Source organism: Macaca mulatta, chromosome 12 (genome assembly GCF_049350105.2).
Source record: "Macaca mulatta isolate MMU2019108-1 chromosome 12, T2T-MMU8v2.0, whole genome shotgun sequence".
NCBI classification, from domain to species: domain Eukaryota; kingdom Metazoa; phylum Chordata; class Mammalia; order Primates; family Cercopithecidae; genus Macaca; species Macaca mulatta.
Window position 1 is genome coordinate 132,001,731 of NC_133417.1, and position 21,581 is coordinate 132,023,311.

The following is a 21,581-nucleotide window of genomic DNA, read 5'->3' on the forward strand; positions in this document are numbered from 1 at the left end:
GGTCTTAGGGAAAGTGACACGTAGCCCTGGTCATAATGCAAAACACTTTCTGGAATTTTAATTTCTGGTTAGCAAGACCTCACTTGTCTTATCATCTTTCTCAAGACAATGCAGGAAATGAAATATATCATGTGTGCACAGAAAAAAAAATGGTGGGAATAGAGCAGAAACTTACAGAAGTGGTGGGGGGAGGAAGAGAAGAAAAGATCAACAGTATCTAGTTTATTATGAATAGAAAGACATTTCCAGAATTTACAAACACCCACATTGTTCATTCCAAAGACAGTTTTCGATTTGAAGGAATCACCCATCTCCTTCTCTTTACAATATATACAATGGAAGACTTTGATTTCCTCTTCTTATAATTTTGCTTCCATTCAATTGCCAATTTTAAGCTGACACTTAAAAACACCCAGTCAAATATATCCTTCTTCAGTTTAATTAACATGGCCTATTGTCTTATAGGAAAAAATACAAAATTAAGAGTACTTCTTATAAGGAACTCAGCTCAACATCAGATTTATATTACAAGAGATAGTATCAGCAAATATAACTATACAATTGAGGACCATCTATGGCACTATGATTCTTATATTATTTTTTCTGAATTACAATCTTAAAAACAAGGATCATACCCTATTCTACTCTTTTAAGCCTTGTTTTAAGCATTTGCTCCACTCTTTACAACAGAACATTGTATATCTCCGTCCCACATCCAAAAAAAAGATGTGCTGTAAGAGAAGTTACATTTTCATTAAAAAAATTACACATATAAATCAAAACCTATGTTAAATATTTAATACTCTCTCCACCCAACGTGAATAGTTTTGTATGAAATAATTTACAATGATGCTTTGTCGTACACAGTTTCAGCAGCAGATGAAATGGATCTTGTAAATGCATTGACAGTAAACCCATTCTCTCATGACACGGTGGTGGGCACATCAGCTCACTGTAGCCAGCTAAGTCCTTAAGGTTGAAGATGAAGTTTATGCAGACTCCTTGTTCTGGTGTCACAGTGCTTTTTTTTTTCTTTTTTTTTTTTTTTTTTTTTTTTTTTTGCTTGGCACAATATAGAACGTGCAGTTCAGTCAATAAAATCCTGAGGATTGGATAAAGTAAACAAACTGAAATGGATGCATCGTACCATCTACTGATGAGGAAGATATGAGGTCCTAGTTGTGAATCATGAAATATTTAGAGTCTGGGTACCCATGAGTTAGAGGAGGATTTGCTGAGGTCATTTAGGTCTTCATTCTGAAAAGAAAAATGAAAGAATTCATCACCACAGGCATCTCAAACTGCACAATCACTATTTCAGAACCTTTCTTTTACAAGGAGCAGTGTCATATAAACTGAAATTACAGGAACAAATAGTACTGTCCACCTAAATACAATCAACAAACTGTATTATCTTTTTATTTATTTCAAAATGCAAGAGTCTAAAGAAATCACTAACTAAAAGTCATCAATGTGGAATCTGTAAACCAATCAACATGAGCTGGATGTTTCAGAGGTTTAACAAAGGAAAAACAGAAAATTCTTTGGTGTTGTGATGGAAGCAAAAACATACATTATAGTTGCTATGTAAAATGACCATCCAGTATGAGCGGGTTGTAGTCAGTCTGTGTTCCATCTCCCTCTGGTTAAAAGTCAGCTGCAGAGTTGCAGAGCTTCACATGACAGAATCGGAAATCAATTTTTAATGTGCACAAACATTGTTTGACATGAGAATTTTAGATGCAAAGGGAGACCTAAGCAAAACAGACCTACTTAATCATTAAATAAGAAAACAAAAGGATTCAGATTTACGTCTAATAGAAATAAGTTATTTAGGCAGAAGCACAGCATTTCTTCTTTGCAAGTCAAGAAGGTAAATTTTAAAGGGGCACTATCCATGATTCCCCTTCAGAGTGAAGACTCTTTTTCAACCTCATAGAGCATCTTTTACTCAAGGATTACATTACATAGTCTTTTAGAGGCCCTTATTTTTCATGCATTCAAAACTTATCTATAAATATCAGTATCTATAGAGTGCACCAAAGGGTATTTAGCAGAGAGTAAATAAGAAATACTTGTTGAATGAGTACATGGTTGCACTAAATACTAGGAATTGTAGAGAGCTGAATTCTGTCGGAAACTCTGCCTTTTAGTAATTCTAGAAAGGAAGGCAAGTTCTGTTCATAAGTACATGGCATGTGAAGTAGACATCAGTACATGCTATGATACACGCATGGGGGCAATAGCTCTAGACACGTGGAGGACGGAAAGAATCCTCCCAGCTGGGGGTGTAAGGGAAGCACCTCACTGACACACCTGGCTTGGTTTTGGAAGAAAAAGAATAATTTGGGGAGGTAGAAACAGGGATTGTGTCTATGTTGCTTCAGTGTTGCAGTCCCAGAACGTAACACAAGGCTTGCCACATAGCGGCACTTAATAAATAGGAGTAAAATACATGAAAAGGAAAAGGACACTTCCCATTGAGAACATATGACAAGGTCCTACGGGGTGAGATCGCAGCCGTGAGCAGGCTCAAGTAGAGGAAGTGGCTTCTCTGGACCCCAAGATATCTAAGGAGGGATAGAAGGAATTAAGTCTACGAATGTAGGTTGAGGTAGATGGTGAAGAACCTTGAATGACAAGCTAAGAGGTCTTTATCTAATTATAGAGACAACAAGGACATGCTACACTGACATATGGTCAAGATGTAGCAGTAATAATCCACATCACCTACAAGGATAGTGACAACTTCCAAAATACACAAAACATAAGTGTGGACCAATATATTAGGTTGGTGCAAAAGTATTTGTGGTTTTTGTCATAAATGAAATTACAAAACCCACAATTACTTTTGGACCAACCTAGTATCTTTTTTCCTCTGTCTCCTCTTGAAGGGAATGATCATGGCTGGGATCAGTCACCATTCATTACGCAATGGTTTTCTGATAAGTCAAAGTTTACCAAATGAGGACTCTAGTTTTAGGAGATTTCTGTTTATTTTTAAATATTAACTCTGCCTCTAAAAGACAGGTAAACAAACTATTTTTTTAACTGACTAATGAAGACTTGGCATGACGATCCCAATGTAAAAACAAACAAAAAATGAAAGCATTCCAAGTTTGCCCCTTTAATTGCCAGAGAAACAGGATTTACTCTGTGTGGTGTCTACAAATGAAAGGAAAGCCCATCCCTTCACAAGCCATTGGTATGCTAGGAAACTCACCACAACAAGCTCCAGATCTCTTACTTACTGTCAAGCTTCTCCTGAATGCATATAGGAATGTTCCCACTAGAATTTCTAGATTAGCACTTAACAGAGCTTCACAGCTCTGGGCCTCTAATTAGGCAGGAAGGCCATACTTTATTAAAGGACTTGTGACAAACAATCAAACTGCTGAATATAAAATGGGGGAAAAGCAAAGGGCATATGGTATGTTTTTCATTTCCTATCTGGCTCTTCTCCAGGAGGGGTGGGTGAACAGCTTTGTACAGGAACACACTGTACCCTCTTTTATCATCACATGTACCAACCTGCATGGATGCATAAGGACAGAAACCCGGGGCCCTTTGAGGAGAGGGAAAAAAATGTGGCTTCACTGGGTGCTGAAATCTATTGCTTTGGGCCACTTGGAAATGATCCCTGTCATTATCCACAAGTATGTTCAAAGGGCAGGGAATAAAAGGACATATCAGGTCCACTGATACCTTCCTTCCAAAGTCTTACTTAGCACACTACTTTTCAAAGTCCCTTATCTGAAGTCCTGATCAACACTTGTCTCAGCCACAAGTGCTGCCCGTTGGTGGCATTCAACATCAGAGACTATGAAAAAGTGAAAGTAAGTGGTAAACAGTGTGAGGCAATGCTGACGAGGGGGTGGCAATGGGAACAGGCAGTAGAGACCTGGACAAACATAAAGGGAAAGTCTGAAGTTCACACCTGTTTGTCTTTGTACAGGACATGTGTATCTGTGTATGCACATAAAGTTTAGCTACATGGACATCCTTCAGTGAGAACTGTCCTCACAACAGCCACCTTGGGGGCTGTGTACTTATTCCAGTCATGCAGCCATTGTTTGCAGCATTTTTGGAATGCCTGCTCAGCCTTGGGCATATTCTTTTGAATAGTCTCTATAGTAGCCAGTCTTAGCCCTCTGAGAACATGTTTGATCTTTGGAGACGGCCAAAAAGCTTCAAGAGCCAAATATGGTGAATAATGGGACTGACTAAGCTGGGTAATAGTTCCCAGTGAGGTATTATCTAAAGCCAAAGAGCTCCGAGACTGAAGTTCCAAAAGCAGAGTTGTATACAACACTTGCTCTGATGAGTTTGTTGGTAAGGAAGTCTCCTCACTTTAGAGACAGACCTCAACACAAGCTTAATGAGACTAAAGTTCATCTGTCTGTATCTCCCTAGCTCCACACACTCACAATCAAGCAAGGCTGAACTTGAATAAAGCAACTCACTCAAAAAAGGCAAACATTTGCGTAACTTAATATATTTTTAAAAAAGAAAAACAGCAATGCCCATACTAGGGTATTGCAGTCCGTCATTCAATGCAGTAAGCATAAATACAATGATAAAGACTGGAATAAGCAGGGAAAAGGCCCGCATAGCCATACATGTTTAATACACTTTATATATACACCACTTGCATTGACTGAAGGGAGACAATTGACTGACCAGAGGTAGCAAATATTGCTACAAAGTTTTACAAATGCAAAAATTCATTTCTAACACACAGAAACTGGAAAAAAAAAAAAAAGGCAAAACATTTCCTTAACAGAAGACACTGCAAATATCAAGTGGTGATGCTCCTACAATACATTCTCTCTGGTTACATCATTGGGGAATAACTTCTGAAGGCAGAAATACAATGCACCTGTCATGAGATTTAGTAGCAGGAAATTACATTTTGACAAAATTTCATCACCACATCAGTATCTACTATGCCCCTCTGCGTGTCTATTCTCGTAAGATAAAACCCACCTAATCCTGTTGCCAGTAATGAAAAATGTAATTTTTAAAGCATTATCAAATAAGTCAACACTTAAGCAATGCGACTTGAGACCTATGGATTATTGCATTATTGCGTCTAGTAGGAATTTACATCTTCTGGGGTCTACCGACTTAAACTATGCCTACAATAGCTGAAAAACAAATAGAGGCTTTGCTTCCTTTTCCATTGTCTCAGCTTACTGATCGTTTTACTGGGAAAGCAGCTGGAAACAGCACGAGGGTGTAAGTATGATGGAAAGGTCTGTACACTTTCGGCAATGCGTTCTTGGTCAAAACAATTGACAAATGTTTTTATCCTGTATTCATATGTTTTGAAACTTCTTGCCAATATGTTAAATCAAGTGCAATATAGTAATAAAAACCTAGTTGGAGCATTGCTAGTCATTTCTACTTTTACTAGGGAAATAAGAGTAAAATATTTTAAGTTTCTTGGCTACTGTCATATACTAAGTTGTTAGAAAGTAACTCTTCCTTATCCAACTGTGCTTTAAAAAAATGACTGTAGTGATGACTTTTTTTTCAATAGAGGTCATTGTTTGAAATCTTATATTGTAGACGGAAGTAGAAAATTCATATAAATTAAATTCCTGCACTTAAAGAAATGAATCAAAACAGCATATTTCGCTTTCAGTTAACACAAACAGCTGTGTTTTTTTAAAAATGTATCTTGAATATAATACAGAAAATGTATAAAATACAGGAAGATGTAAAGAAGGAATAAACATGACTTATATTCCCCGCCACCAGGAAAACCACTACTCAGCTGTGGTTGTAATTCCACAATCCACTTAAAGGATTTGAACTTTTAATATGCTACATTTAATGTCCCCCAAAAAAGTCTAAGTAGGAGAGGAAAATACTGTTTTAATCATACTTCGATCTTTCCCATTCTTAAAAATCCACGATGAGAAATTTTTTTGAAATGTTATCCAACTTTTTAAAGCCTCCTGGTATTCCATCCCTTCCCCATCATCCCAATGCATTGTACAATATGGGGAGAGTAGGAATTTGAAAGTAGAAAAATCTTCTGGCTCCATGGCTTTAGTTTCCAAAAGCCTCAGTATTTAAGGGAATGGCACAGGCAAAATATTTGGAAGAGCCAGGAGAGCAGAAGGATTCCTCTCAGGTTAGAAAAGATTCCCTTCATGAGAGCAGAGGGGTCAGTGGGTAGCTCTGTACCTTGCAAGATTCTGACAGTGATGCCTGTGACCTCTCTCTATTCCGTCTTCCCCCGTCTGTTGATTTCTTATTTCACACAATTACATTAAACTGCATACCCTTCCCTCCTACCACAATTCACTTCTTCAGTTACCTCACTGCCAATACACTTAATTCACAGTATCACTAACTGGAAGCAAATCATGTCTTCTAGAATGCTTATTAATAAAGCACCTTACAACACACACATTCAGCACACCTGAATCTGGCAAATGAGCCCAGTAAACACACACACACACACACACACACACACACACACACACACACATTATCAGCAGTCTCAAATACCTTTATAGTTCTGGTAATAGATGGGTGTTCCTCATTCAAATTCATACCTCGATAAAATCCCACTATAAAATCTCAGATGAATAGAAACAACCACTGACCTATGGACAGACTGTGAAACACTTATTAAAGGAATTTCCCAGCTTAAAGCCTTGGTTCTAACATTTGAGTTAGTAGCATAGGAGTAAGCTGCATTCTCCTGGTCCAGCGCTATTAGCTATGGTCATATTGCTGACACAAAAAAGAAGAGCTAAATCCAGAGAGCCTCTAAAGTCTGGGACATGGGATAATCTCCCTGTTCTTTACAAGGGACAGGTGGGAGGTATGGGGGCAAGCTGAAGCTTGGAAAAGGAGAAAACTAACCAGTGAATTCTCAGTTCTCAACTCTAAAGCCTTCAGATCATACTCACACACATCAAGTGAAGATTGAGCTAAAGTTAGAGGTAAGACCAACATGTTTGCTACTTGGATGTTGAAAGGAGAAAGCCATTTTAGTTAAAGAAAGGAAACCAACTTCTTTTAAAATAGGCCAGGATTGAGCTGGAAAGACTTGGTTTTGTGGTCTTAAATGGCAAAGGCTAAGCCAACCAGCCAAGTCAGTGCTTTAATGGAGCTGCTTAAATAGCACTTTTGCCTGGTGCAAGTCACATGGGAGAGGGCTGGTGAAAATAGCAAGGTTGCTGGCCAGACCTTCCAGTGTGCAGGGTTGCCAAGGAAGAAAATTCAGGGAGAGTTGCCAACATGTGAGAGGCCATCTCGCTCCAGTTCCCCTTTTGTCCCAGTGAAAGAGCTTCTGGCAGGGCTGGTGACTTCAGGAGACCACCAATGAAGAAAGGCACACGCATTACAAAAAAAAAAAAAAAAAAGACCAAAAGGCGACCATCAAGTCTGTCAGCTCTGGCTGAGGCTACCAGGCTGAATTCTGTCAGTCCCATGAATTTCTCCTTCCCCAGCTACCAAAGGCAGAAGGAGATTCTGGAAACTTTTCAGGATGGTTAGGAATTTGTGGAGAAGACAGACTAAAACAACATTTAATTCTCAGTAATTAAAAGTAGTCTGTCAATGATATATTAAGGACATCTGAATAAATACTAATACATCTTTTAAGCCAAAGAATATCCACTTCCGTTATTTCCCATTCTTTTTATTAACAGGAAGCATGCTGATAAAGAAAATGAGGTTAAGACCATAACAGCTCCTCCCCTCAAATGTAAATCAAAATGTTTCCAATCTCCCTTTTACCAATACTATAGTTTGTCCTATGTACATGACAGATTCAAGGTAAAAGGACTCAGGAAAAAAAACAAAAAACAAAAAATCCCTCTTCATTTCCAGTCAGACCACATGTACTCTCAGGCAAGAAGATTTAATTTTTTTTTTTTTTTTTTTTTTGAGACAGAGTCTCACTCTGTCACCCAGGCAGGAGTGCAATGGTGCTATCTCGGCTCACTGCAACCTCCCCCTCCTGGGTTCAAGCAATTCTCCTGCCTCAGCCTCCTGAGTAGCTGGGATTACAGGTGCACACCACCACACGTGGCTAATTTTGGTATCTTTAGTAAAGACGGGTTTCACCATGTTGGCCAGGCTGGTCTCGAACTCCCAACCTCAGGTGATCCACCCACCTCGGCCTCTCAAAGTGCTGGGATTACAGGTGTGGGCCACCGCGCCCAGTCAGGAAGCTTTAATTTTAACAGAGTTCAACCTAAATAAACCTGTTACGAAAAGACATAAAGGTAATATGGCAGAACAGTCCCTACCAAGTGAGAATGTCATACTAATGTCTTCCTTCTGCTTTCATGAGCACTATTTCTGCAGCGTCTTTTCACTCACAGAAATTGCATTTCAGTTCTGAGGTTTCTATTGTAATTTCACATCACTTTTGGGTTTTGGGTTTTGTTTGTAATCGTCAGATTACAGGATACAGGTTTTATAGGTCTGGCTTTGATACAAACCAGTAGACTTACATTACAATCACAACTTCATTTAGTGTATGGATGGTGAAAATTGTGTGCAATACTGTTTCTATAATTAGACAAAAGGGAATCAGGCAGACCCTATTTTCACTGCCTTTACTTTTTGTTAAAAACTAATAGGTATCTCATTCTTTGCCCTCTCCCTGGAGTCCATTTGCTTCAAGAAAGCAAGCGTCTGATTTTACATTTGAGTAATTGTCTGACTACCCAATTGTTTCTCAACCATCATCAGTTTTTCCATAACAGCCCAGGAATCAGGCACGGAACAAGCATTTGCATAGACATCCCTGGTCTGCAGCGAACTGAGGTAAGAATCATTAACACCACTGACATCACTTTTGGCAGCTAGAGAAGTGGGAAAACCTGTGTTTAATCTATTTCCTACTCACCGCAAGTTTTAGCTGGAGTCCCCGATAGTATGGGTTGTGGTTGACTTTATGGAAGAACTTGGTCATGTAAGAAAAATCTACTGAATTGACCAAGCATCTTCCAAAACAAGCATGAGGTACCTCAGCTGTGGCGCCATGATCTTCCCATAGGTTTTTCTGATTCCTAAACAGGCCTAACACAGGACAATGCCACTCCCACTAGTTCCTAATAGGGGCAGGCTCAAGCTCAGTAGGTTTTCCCTACAACATACATCTAAGGCAGGGGTCCTCAGTTCCCAGGCTGTGGACCAGTAGAGATCCATGGCCTGGTAGGAACCAGGCTCCACAGCAAGAGGTGAATGGTGGATGAGCATAACCACCTGAACGCTGCTTCCTGTCAGATCAGCAGCGGCATTAGATTCTCACAGGAGTGTGACCCCTATCATGAACCATGTATGCAAGGGATCTAGGTTGCATATGCTCCTTATGAGAAAAGAATGCCTGATGAAACCACTCATCCCCCCATCCCCAGCCAGGGAAAAACTGTCTTCCATGAAACCTGTCCCTGGTGCCAAAAAGGTTGGAGACCCCTGATCTAAGGAACCTCTCCAGGAAGCCATCATCTTACAGAAGCAAAAAAGGTTTAGCCGTTGTTTTCCTTTTTGCTTTGAGGAAAATATCAGGGGGAAAATGTTGAGAAGAATTTGATCTGGGATTCTTTGAAGCGAACTGCTCTTTTAAAAAAAAGAAACAAAGTGGTCTAACTCTTGAAGAAGCACTCCCTCTCTGAAACCAATTGAAACTGATTATAATACAAGTATATGGCAGCATATTTCAAATGTATTTCACCCACAATTCTCATTTGCTTTACCTGAAGAATATTTGTTATGGAAATGCAAGTCCTAAAGATTTCTGGGCTATGATAGTAATTCTTAAACAAAAGTCAATGTAAAAGGAGCAAGGAAAAGCATACCATTCATCTTAGATTTCGGAAGGCCATACATAGGCAGGAACCATATTAATTAGCCTGATGAATTCAAGAGAAAGCTATGAACTGTTGCTTACAGTAAAGCAATAATGCAATAAATGTGTGTTTCCCCGGAGTTGCCTCTTTCTGAGTGACAAGTGAGTAACCTGCATGCGATTTTGAATTAAAAAATGTACTTCAGGGAATTCAACCCCAAAAAAGGTTATTTTCAGAATGAAGATGGAGCTATTACATGGCTGTCATGCTTTTTAAAGACTGATAATTTTGTTTAAGTCAAACCTTATTTCTGAATTAAAATTTGAAAGGAAACTAAGACAAGTTCCATTATCCCATCTCTCATTGTTCTTTTCTCTGTGATTTCAGGCAAGTTGCTCACCCTCCAAAATCCCAGATGTTTTCATCTCTAACACTGGAGAGCACTGCCCATTTCACAGGGTTATCATTGAGATTAAATGAGATAATACATGACATTTTCTTATCATTGTGCCTGACACATAATAAGCCTTCAATCATTAGCTCTTAGTGTAACCACTGTTATGAAGAACTAGAAACCCTTGGATCCCACATCTTTTCCTGATACCTGAAAACACACCAGCCAAAAACACTGTGGTGGAACTAGCAAGCATGGATGACTCCACCAACCAAATGCTAGGCAAGGACTGAATCTGAAGCCAAAATTAGGATGCAACTTGCGAAGAGAGGACAAAGTTATTTCAGACAGGAGGAATGGGAAAATGCCAGAACAAAAAGAGAAAGTCAAAGTTACAGTAGTAGTAAGGCTAAAGATATGATTTGTAATACAGTGTTATACAAGGACCTGTCTACCTACACAGGCAAGAGTACAAATTCAGTATCGAGACAATAGCAGTCACCTACAACGGGGAAGATCTCAAATGAATGCTGTCTACAGAAATATCAGAAAGGCCACTTTTATTGCTTGAAAAAAATCAGAAGCTTGAAGACCCCTACTCTTTCTTAGTCTGCTAATGAAAGACTTCTAAAAATGTACAAAGAAATCACATGAATATGCTTAAATCGGTGTTCAGTGAGATTCTTAGGCATTATTTCTAGGTTCTAAAGCATGTTTATAATTGTTGGGGGTGGGGGCAGGGAATTGGGTGGCTTTTGTTTCCGAATTCTTTTCCCCAATCTCTCATCTGAAGGAACTGAACAGGAGTGTGATCTAGCCAGTCATTGCTGCCTGAGTAACTTGACGAAAAACTGAAATTGCTGCCAGATGCACATCTAATCGTTGGCAGCTGGAAGAGGAGGGGGGAAAATCTCAGAAAGATAATCTAAAATAATTGATAATGCATCCGCTGCTTGCAGCTCTAAGGTCACTGAGGCAGACAATGGTGCAAATTTCTAACTGACTGCAAACACTTCTTTACTGCCTTGTGTAAAGAGGCAAAATTTTTCCAGTTGACAAAGAGGGGCTGACCTTTCACCTCCTGACCCCAAAGCTCCTGGGCCTTTGCTTTCATCTTTCAAGTCTTACTTCCACTTCGTTCCTGCCCCTCTCTATTTTCTCCATTATCTGACATTTCAGCCTCTTTCTTTTTAATGTGGAAAAAGCCTCTTGCTTAAAAGTTCCCTAACAGCATTCTTTTTTTTTTTCTTTTTTGAGACAGAGTCTTGCTCTGTCACCCAGGCTGGAGTGCAGTGGTGTGATCTCAGCTTACTGCAACCTCTGCCTCCCAGACTGCAGCGATTCTCCTGCCTCAGCCTCCTGAGTAGCTGGGAGTACAGGTGCGCACCCCTATGTCTGGCTAATTTTTGTACTTTTAGTAGAGATGAGGTTTCACCATGTTGGGTAGGTTGGTCTCAAACTCCTGACCTCCGGTGATCCACCCGCCTCCGCCTCCCAAAGTGCTGGGATTGCCGGTGTGAGCTACCGTGCCCAGCCCGTAACAGCATTCTTAAATGAAATTGCATATCACATTATTGCAGTGTTGAGCTGCCCCTCTGGCTGAGCTAAAAGCAGCTCCCCGTGGACTGTTGTGCCCCATTCTTAATAAACAGGTGGTGACAACTTTTAGCTAAGGAACCGTCATTAAGAAATATTTATAGTGACTGTTATGGACTGAAACATGCCTTTCCTTGCAATTTATATGTTGAGATCCTAACCCTCAACATGCTGGTCATTAGGAGGTGGGGCCTTTGGCAGGTAATTAAGTCATGAGGGTGGAGCCCTCATGGGTGGGATAAGTGCCCTTATGATGAAACATGAGAGCTTGCTTTCTGCTCTCTATCACAAGAGGCTACAATGAGGAGACGGCCATCACAAACCAGGAAGAGGGCACACCAAACCAGGGTCTGTGGTGCCTCATTCTTGGACTCCCCCACCTCCAGAACTGTGAGAAATAAATATGTGTTGTTTAAGCCACCATCAACTCAATTTTGTAATAACAGCCCAAACTAAGACAGAGACTCTGAGGGGACTGCAGTCCCAAGGGAGATAAATGGGGTAACCTTCAGGCCCATGGAAGGGCCAGACAGAAGTCATCCATCTGGCCTTTGGCAGAAACATGCTCGTGAGGCTCAACCGACTTCTCTTTACAGACACCCTCTACTCTCCAAGCATTTCATTAAATCTCTAGGGTGGCAGTGGTTCTCAATTTGTGTGGGTGATAACACTTTGCCCCACAGGGAACATGTGGCAATGTCTGCAGCTATTTCTAGTTGTCACAACCAGGATGGGGTGGCAGGGGAGAGATGCTGCTGGCTTCTAATGGGTAAGGGCCTGGAATACTACTAGACACATTACAACACAGTGGACAGCCTACTGCAACAAATTAACAGTTTGACAAAATGGAGACAATACCTGGTTTCACAATCATTTGCAAAGTTCAGGGAGATAATGAGATAAGGCTGCAGTGAACAAGGAGACACATATTACTTACACGACCCATTCATCACGCTCATTGCCCTGAAACCTCTGAGAGTCAAAAACCAAAACAAAACAAAACAAAAAATCCTCAAGGGCCGGGCGTGGTGGCTTACACCTGTAATACCAGCACTTTGAGAGACCAAGGAGGGCAGATCACATGAGGCCTTAGGTGTTCAAGACCAGCTTGGCCAAATGATGAAACCCCATATCTATTAAAAATACAAAACTTTGCCAGGCGTGGTGGTGCACATTTGTAATCCCAGCTACTCAGGAGGCACAAGAATCACTGGAACCCAGGAGGTGGAGGTTGTAGCAAGCTGAGATCTAGCCACTGAACTCTAGCCTGGGAAACAGAGCAAGACTCTGTCTCAAAAACAACAACAACAAAAACAAACAAAAAAAACCAGCAAAACCTTAAATATTAGATTCCCTCTGTTCCAGAATTTATAGACTTTAAAAAATAAACCCACTAACTTTATTCTCTAAGAGGCTGTTCGTAAATCAGAACACTGTTTCATAGAGGTTTTCTCTACTTTATAAGATAAATATCCACACCTCGGAAGATAATTTATGATCAAAAAACAAAACACACACACACACACACACAAAACCCAATAGTCAAATGCAAGACTGAGATATAAATTGTAGTTGCTGTTTCTGTGGTTTAAAATGTCTTCTCAGGAAGACGCTTTTAGGTCTGCTTTCCCCAAATTTAATATTGACAAAAAACAGCAAAGGGGGGATACGCGGGGCATATATACCATTATCTGTGAGCACACAGGGTTCCAGATTCTAAAAATTAGACAATGAACAGAACAAGTTGATTTCCAGGTGGTTAAATACCAGGGTTTTCAGATTGAACCCTAAGGCAGTGGTAAGAAGAACAGATCCTCCTTAAATACAGCAACAGGAGATGCTGCAGGTCCCAGAGTACACCAAGAAAACAACAGCTTCTATTCTTTCTAGACCATAGCCTGAGACGCTGACAAAATGCTTTCAAAATAAAAGGGAGCCACACAATTTCACCTTACTATCAAATATCAACAGGCTATAATTATCACTTAATTAACAGCATTATGGTGAAATCTGCTTATTCTCCTCAAAAACTGCCTGAAGCTTTTTTTCCCCATAAAATTATTATATGTCACAAGCTGGCCACGGCCTACCTGTTCATTTGGTTTCTCCACGCTTTCCTTCTGTAACACTATAAGGAAGAGTTGTGGCCAGACAAATGTCCTTGGAAAGTCTTACCCCTTTAGAGACAGTTTTCTTCCTTCCTGAATTCTCTTCACTCCCAACCATCAGCAATACTCACCAGGGCCCCTAAACACAGCCACTGACTTGCCCCACATCATTTCTTCTGGCATTCTCTTTGTGGGAATTTCTAGTAGAAACAAGGACCTTCCCAGGGACTCTTGAGTAGAGATGGGAGGATTGCTAAGTCCTTGCCAATTTCCCACCTCTCTAATGCATAGTTAGAAAAAGTCAATAGGAAGTTGACTTGAGAACCATTCGCCATAAGTCAATAAGCTGGGACCCTTCCCCATGGTGGCCTCTTTCCTCCGCCTTCGACAATTTAGTGGTTTACTTGCATTTTTTCCAGAGATAGATCCAAGAAATAAAGTGAAAACTGAACAAAAATTCAACTTAGTCCATTTTTGCCACCTGAGAGTTCTATAAAAGTGGGAAGGAAGATGGACTGATGACTAACCAAAAGATGCACCTGGATGAGTTATTCCAGTGTTTGCTTTAAATGCCCTATTCTCATTTCTACAGGCAGTATCCACCACATAACCAAGTTACCCCATAAAAAGCTCATTAATTAATATGGACAGAGCAATCAAAAAGTCCCAGGCCTGGTATTATGAGGGTTTCCTTGGTTGTATGGTATTGTTGACTTAGAATCATTAAATGAGTGACCAGGCATCATGGCTCACGCCTGTAATCTCAGAACTTTGAAGACTGAGGCGGGTGGATCACTTGAGGTCAGGAGTTCAAGACCAGCCTGATCAACATGGTGAAATCCTGTTTCTATGAAAAATACAAAATTAGCCGGGTGTGGTGGTGCATGCCTATAATCCAAGCTACTTGGAGGCTAAGGCAGAAGAATCACTTGAACCCAGGAGGCGGAGGTTGCAGTGAGCCAAGATCCCGCCATTGTACTCCAGCCTGGGCAACAAGAGTGAAACTCCGTCTCAAAAAAAAAAAAAAAGAATCATTAAATAAGTTGTCTGAGTTCGTGCAACTTGTTAGTAGTAGCACTGGGGTGAGACTAAGGGGTCTCCTCACTCCCAAATCAGTGAAATCTTAACAGTATAACTATTTAGAGAAACAGAAAGATCCTAACAAAACACAGAAAACAAGGTGATATTCAATATAAGCGCCAAAGAAGATTCTTAAATGCCAAATCACTAAATTAAAAAATAGGGACTTCCACAGGTGAAGGGGGTAAACATATAGCAGTAAAAAAGACCCAAAACTGTCGTCAGTGACTACAAATGTATTGTAAAGGAAGAATACACATCAAATTTAGTTCAAAATGTTTTAATATCATGGGTATTAAATTAACAGGAAGTTGAAGCACATAAATACTAGGTAAAACATTTCCACTATACTTGGTAATGTCCAAGTCATCAATATAGGAGCATGTCTAGCTTTAGTGTCCACTGTTAAGCCATACCAAAGAAAAGCACAGAGAAAATATCCAGATTATAAGGATATGGAATAAAGTAGCACTTCTCTAACTTAAATGTGCGTAGGATCTCCTGGGGGTTTTGTGAAAGTGCAGATTCTGCTTCATTACATTTGGGGTGGGATCTGACTCTGCCTTTCTAACCAGCTTACAAGTAACCCCAATGCTGGGGGTCTGAGGACCACACTCTGAGTGGCAAAGGAGTAAAGAACCAAAAAGGAAGCAGGAAACCTACTATTTAATTACTGCAAACGAATACGAAGAGGGCTTAGTTGAGGGCCAATAAGGAGGCTACACTACAAGCCATGTCTATGGGGTGAATGGGCTTCGACTGCAGAAAAAGTTTTGAATTAAAACATGAAGGACATTTTCCAGGTGGATAAGGTTTTGTAAGCGTTAACTAGAGAAGAATGAGAAACTTCTGCCCCCAGGGCTCTTGAACAATACAGATTTGGATGACTGCAAAGAGGACATTGGGGGAAACTACAGTAGTTAGAATCCCTTAAAAGACTCCACACGGGTATTTTGTTTAAAAACCCTTCTTAGTGTTCAGGCTAAAGAGAAAGGAAGGCCGAGTGACAGAGGCAGATGCACGGGGGAAGGAAGAGGGATCGAAACTGTGACCCAATACATTTCTATCTCTTTACAAAATGAATGCGGGTGACTCTGACACCGGAGAGGCTCAGTTAGGAGGAACTGAGGTAGGGCCATGTACGTTAGCTCAAAAGTGACAGAACCAAAAAGAACCAGGCATTCCCCAAACTCAGTGAAATACATCGCCCTGCGCTACAGCCATGTTTTACCAAATAAACCACAAGGCACAAATTGGAGGCTAGTTCCCAACTCCACATCTTTACTACTTGAGAAGGTTGCAGGTATAAAAAGCCACCAACCTGCCAACTCCGATCTCATCCCAAATAAATGAGTAGAACGGACATAACAGGTAAATGACTCTCATGGTCTATGACACCTTCAACTTTGAAATATCAAAAGTACTGATATTAAGACATGCTAGCTCCCATTTTCTGCTGAGTATTAATTCAGCCTCAGAATCTTTCTTAAGAACAAGGAGGACTCCTTGTGCAGGTAGCTCATTCCCAGAACTGTAGATGCTTGCAGAGAAAGATCCCGAAGCAGCACATTTTGTATTATCAGGGGGAGCACAGAGGCATAATGACTCAAAGGTACCAAAATTTAGAAAAGACTAAAAAATAAAAAAGAAAGGATGGTTTGTGTGTGCTAATAACTTCCACTGAGGCCAGCAGACAGTAGCAAACTGGTCCCTGATTTCTATAGGAAGGCAAACAGGCCCTGAATCAACAGCACACATGTCAGCCCTACTTATTAGGAAGTCAGCTACAAGATTCTCTTTTCCAGTCAATGAAGTTTTATGGCAGTCAACAGGCCTTAATTATTACATGGCAATTTCATTCACCAGGCCTCACTCTGGTCTCTAACCCCAAGGTGAAGCTTTACCACTGGTCTGCAAGCATAGGCTACCAAAGGCTTTAGGAAATGATGAGGTGGCCAGAGACACTTCCCAAGAGCTAATTTCCAAACCACTTCTGGGCAGTGCAATTCACGTATCATGTAATTCACACGAGTTGTCTTCCTAAGCAGTTGAACAGAGTGAGAATACATTTTACCAAGGGATATGGGATACAATGAGAATGTAACATATAACCTTTAAAACGGTATCCAGTATATAATCCTACCTGTAAGGTACTCACTGCTGGACCCATGTGACCACTGGACAGCAGGAAGACCCCAGCTCCACTTACTGACGTGGGACCTCGGGCACTTGATCAGCCTCACTGAGCTGTGGTTTCATGGTAAAACAGTGATAAAATTACCTAACTCACTGTGTTGTTGTGAGGATTAAATGAGATGGCGACGGTAAAGCACGTGGCACAGATCCTAGCAACTAAGAAATGACAGGACCATCAATTCATTCTATCTAGTAGCAAGAAGTCAGCAGAAACCAAAATGGCCCCGAGGGGGTGGCAGAAAGAGGAACTGAAAAGGGATCGAAGGGACTTGACACTGAAGCTCTGCTTCTTTGCAGTTCTATCTGTTTGCAGAGAAAAGAACCTCAAAAAATCATGCCATGAAAACCCAGACAATTACATGAATCATGTGATATCACAGGCCTTCAATAAGGAATATTACCAAATTGCCACTGTTTATCACTGGGTATAAAGGTACTTCCTATTTTGCTTTAAACTTATAATTTTAATCATTGACTCATTATTTAAAATGGATTGTCCTTAACTAAAAGGGCAATTCAGAAGCACCCTAAACTTTTGTAACCTGCATTATTACACTTCATTAGCTGAAAGGTAAAACTGTGTCTAGGCAGAGTAGAATCATATCATATCCCAAATATGCCATGAAATGTAATTTTCTGAGACTGTGAATACACTTACATTTGATTACCATCCTTTACTAAACTGTTTAAGAAGTTTCTTATCTCTAACTTTCTACCTGATCCATTACAGTGTTTTATATATAACTGGTACTCAATTAATAAATGTGTATACCAAGAAAGGATCTATAAGAAAATCATAGGTACTGATATATATAGTCTAAGATTCATATGACTTGATTAAGGATAAGTAATTTCAGCCAAATCAAAAATAATGGACTCCGAAGTCTTTGTGACGAGATCCTCATGGTTGGCAGTGTTTAAAGGGGTTTGTTAACCTTTTGAAAGTGTTATTTTCTTTTGATAATATGTTTTTTAAAACTCAGCACGGACTGATTGATTGATTGATTGACTGATTGATTAAGACAGGGTCTTGCTCTGTCACCCAGGCTGGAATGCAGTGGTGTGATCATGGCTCACTGCAGCCTAAACTTCCTGGGCTCAAGCAGTCCTCCCACCTCGGCCTCCTGAGTAGCTGGGACTACAAGCACATGCCACCATGCCTGCCTATTTATATTTTTTTGTAGAGATAGAGTCTCAGCACGTTGCCTAGGCTGGTTCCAAACTCCTGGGCTCAAGTGATCCTCTTCCCAAAGTGCCAAGATTACAGGCACGAGCCACCATCCTTGGCCCTCAGCCTATCTTTTAATGCTACAAATTAAATCTCTCTACCAAGAAAATAAAGCAATTTTAATATTGATGATAACTGTTCTCAAATTACACTAGTATCCTCCTCCCTCCCAGCATATTTTAGTAAACCGTTCCTGGAGTGGGGTGGGGTATGTAAACTAACCCAACCCACAAACACATACACAGTAATTTAGAATCGCCAAAAACAATATAGCCATCATTTATTACGTGTCAGGCAGTATGTGAACAGTGTTAATATGCATTATTTCATTTCATTCCAGCCATGATCCTGTGACTGCATTATCATTCCTGTTTTAAACACAAGAAAACTGAGGTTTAGAAAAGATGAATAAATAAATTCCTCAAGATCTCAAACTAGTAAAAGGGCAATTAGGATTCAAAATTCATGCTATGAACCAAAAATTTATAGACAATGCTATAAAAAAGCATGGGTGGAAGTGCTGTCAAACCTTTCATCTAAATAGAGTCCACTGGAATATACAAAGTTATGTTTATAAAAGGAAACAGGGTAAGCTTTGTGTTTACAAAGGTAATGAGAAATTACATACTGAAATGCCATTCTGTTAAATCTAAACTAAATCAGTTAAAACAACATTTCACTTAATAGGTACTTGGATATCAGAAATACCTTCACTTCTAGAAAACAGCTTGCAAAAGAGATTGTCATTATAAAAGCACGTTTTTATCTCTTATTATATGTCCTCCTATAAAAACACTAAATATGAAATCTCATTTCCAGAAGAATCTAGACAGTGGTAGACACAACAAACTGGGTGTGACTAATAGATTTTGACAAACACAAACAGCCAAAAGGTAAAGTGTGAGGCCTGACATTTATTGATCCCATAAAATAGAAACCCTTTTAGCTCTCCTGCCACACTGCATGACCTGGTAGGCATGGGGATATTTTTATTCAACAACCTTCCTTCAGTCCTTCCATCCTTTTTTAGAAAGCCAAAATAAAAACCAGAAAAGGCATACTTACAAAGTCATAAGCCATATGCTATAATAGGTAAATAAAAGTCCTTTGACATTAGAAGCCACGAAAGAACAGAAGATTAAAAACTAAATCATAAACAGCTGCATCTCGCCTCCCAGTGTTTACATTCTTAGACATCCACTTTTTAAAAATATTCCCTCTGTAGATCAAAACATGCTGTACTTTGAGAAGGGGAAAACAATGACGTTAACGTTAAAATATTGTACAGTTTACATATAAACAGAGCTAAGTTTATGCACATCATTCTAGTTGGCAGCAACTCATCTGAATGGCTCAAACTGAGAGCTATAATTAAGTGTGTTAATTATCTGTCTACACAAAAATCTAAAATATATATGTTCCTTATTATAGAGCATAGAATACAACTGGTTTAACAAATCAAAATAATCCAAAAAGCTTTTTCAAGTTAAACTTGGATGCTCTGAAGCTGGATGAAACTAGGTTCAATTATTGGGGGACCTCTGTTTCTTCATCCCCTCCTTCCCCTCCCCACAACTTTTTATTCCTTTCCCTCAGTAGCTTTCCCCTTTCAACTAGTGCCACCCACAAATACTGCTCAGCTCATGACTGACACTCAGTCTTCAAAATCTGGGTGGCCCCATACCAATAACCATTTTAAAAATTACTGCCTTCAAGCATTAAAATGCTAACCCAACAGAAAGCTAAGCTTAAGAGCATGGAGCTCCTCCTCCCAAAAACATACATGTATGTGGGAGAGAAGCAAGGATGAGCCACGTCTTTAAAATTCTGGTTTGTAACATATTCAAGAGATAAGCAGTTGGCAGAAAGTTTTCAAAACACAATGCCCATTCACAGACTTTCTGCACTCACTTTCAATCATCCTTATAAAGGGAAATACTTCATCCTGAGAAGGATGTAAGTTTTAACATAATAGAGGCCAACTTCCATCAGAAGCAGCAAATTAGTATCAATGGTAAGAAGGCTAATAAGTTCAGGCAGATACAAGATTTGGGTGCCCTGAATTATCATTAAGGAAACATTTATCTTATACCCACATGTCTAAGGTACAACCCAAGGTGAATCACCAACTCATCTGACTGAGGAAGTTCTGTTGCTAAAATCTGGTATCGCTGACCTCACTGAATCAAAACATATATGCTCCTTTGAAGGTGGTGAAACATCCTGAGTCAGTGAATCACCATCTCTCAAAAATCTCCGAGGATTATAGGTAATCACGAGCCCTGCCACTACAAGTCAAAGTCTTGATACCCAAAGAATTGGCTCTGGTGTTAATACATGCCCAAGGTTTAATGAGAATGAAAAAAAGAAAACAAACAAACATATTTTCCCAATAGAAGACAAGTAGGACACATGGTTTTTTAAATCAGATGACTTATTGATCAACTATAATATGCTTATTGATGCAGAACAATAGCAACATGATCTAAGGCTCAGGGATTCAATCCTCAACTGGGATAGGTTATAAGCAAGAACAGAATTGTCTCCTTTAAAATACAATGGCTTGGGCGGGCAGCGGTGGCTCACGCCTGTAATCCCAGAACTCTGGGAGGACGAGGTGGGTGGATCACGAGGTCAAGATATAGAGACCATCCTGGCCAACATGATGAAACCCTGTCTCTACTAAAAATACAAAAATTAACTGGGTGTGATGGCGCGCGCCTGTGGTCCCAGCTACTCAGGAGGCTGAGGCAGGAGAATCACGTGAACCTGGGAGGTGAAGGCTGCAGTGAGCCGAGATCACGCCACTGCACTCCAGCCTGGGTGACAGAGTGAGACTCCGTCTCATAAATAAATAAATAAATAAATAAATAAATAAATAAATACAATGGCTGCTTTCCCTAACAGGCCGTATGTAGCCAAAGACAGGCCTAACTGCTTGTGTGCTTGCTTCCAATGACAAAGTGCGTGCGTAAGAAGCACAGATATACTTTACTATTTATAAACTACTGCAATTAATAATTTATGACAACGACTGCAAGTCATACAACATCTGAAGGTACCTATAATATACAGAGCAAGAAGCTTTCACTACTAGAGGATGGTATGGTTTGAACGCTCCTGGAGCCCTGGTCCTGAACATTCAGTAGGCCAGC

The 21,581-nt window shown here is 40.0% G+C and overlaps 1 protein-coding gene across 1 annotated transcript in view; it reads right to left on the reverse strand.

The window, feature by feature from the left end:
* Positions 1 to 207: 207 nt before the first annotated feature.
* The window catches only part of IRS1 (insulin receptor substrate 1), a 63,322-nt gene continuing 41,948 nt past the window's right edge, over positions 208 to 21,581 (reverse strand). The window contains exon 2 of the mRNA XM_015111186.3: positions 208 to 1,257. The gene's annotated coding sequence lies outside the window, so the exon portion shown is untranslated. The remainder of the gene's footprint in view (positions 1,258 to 21,581) is intronic.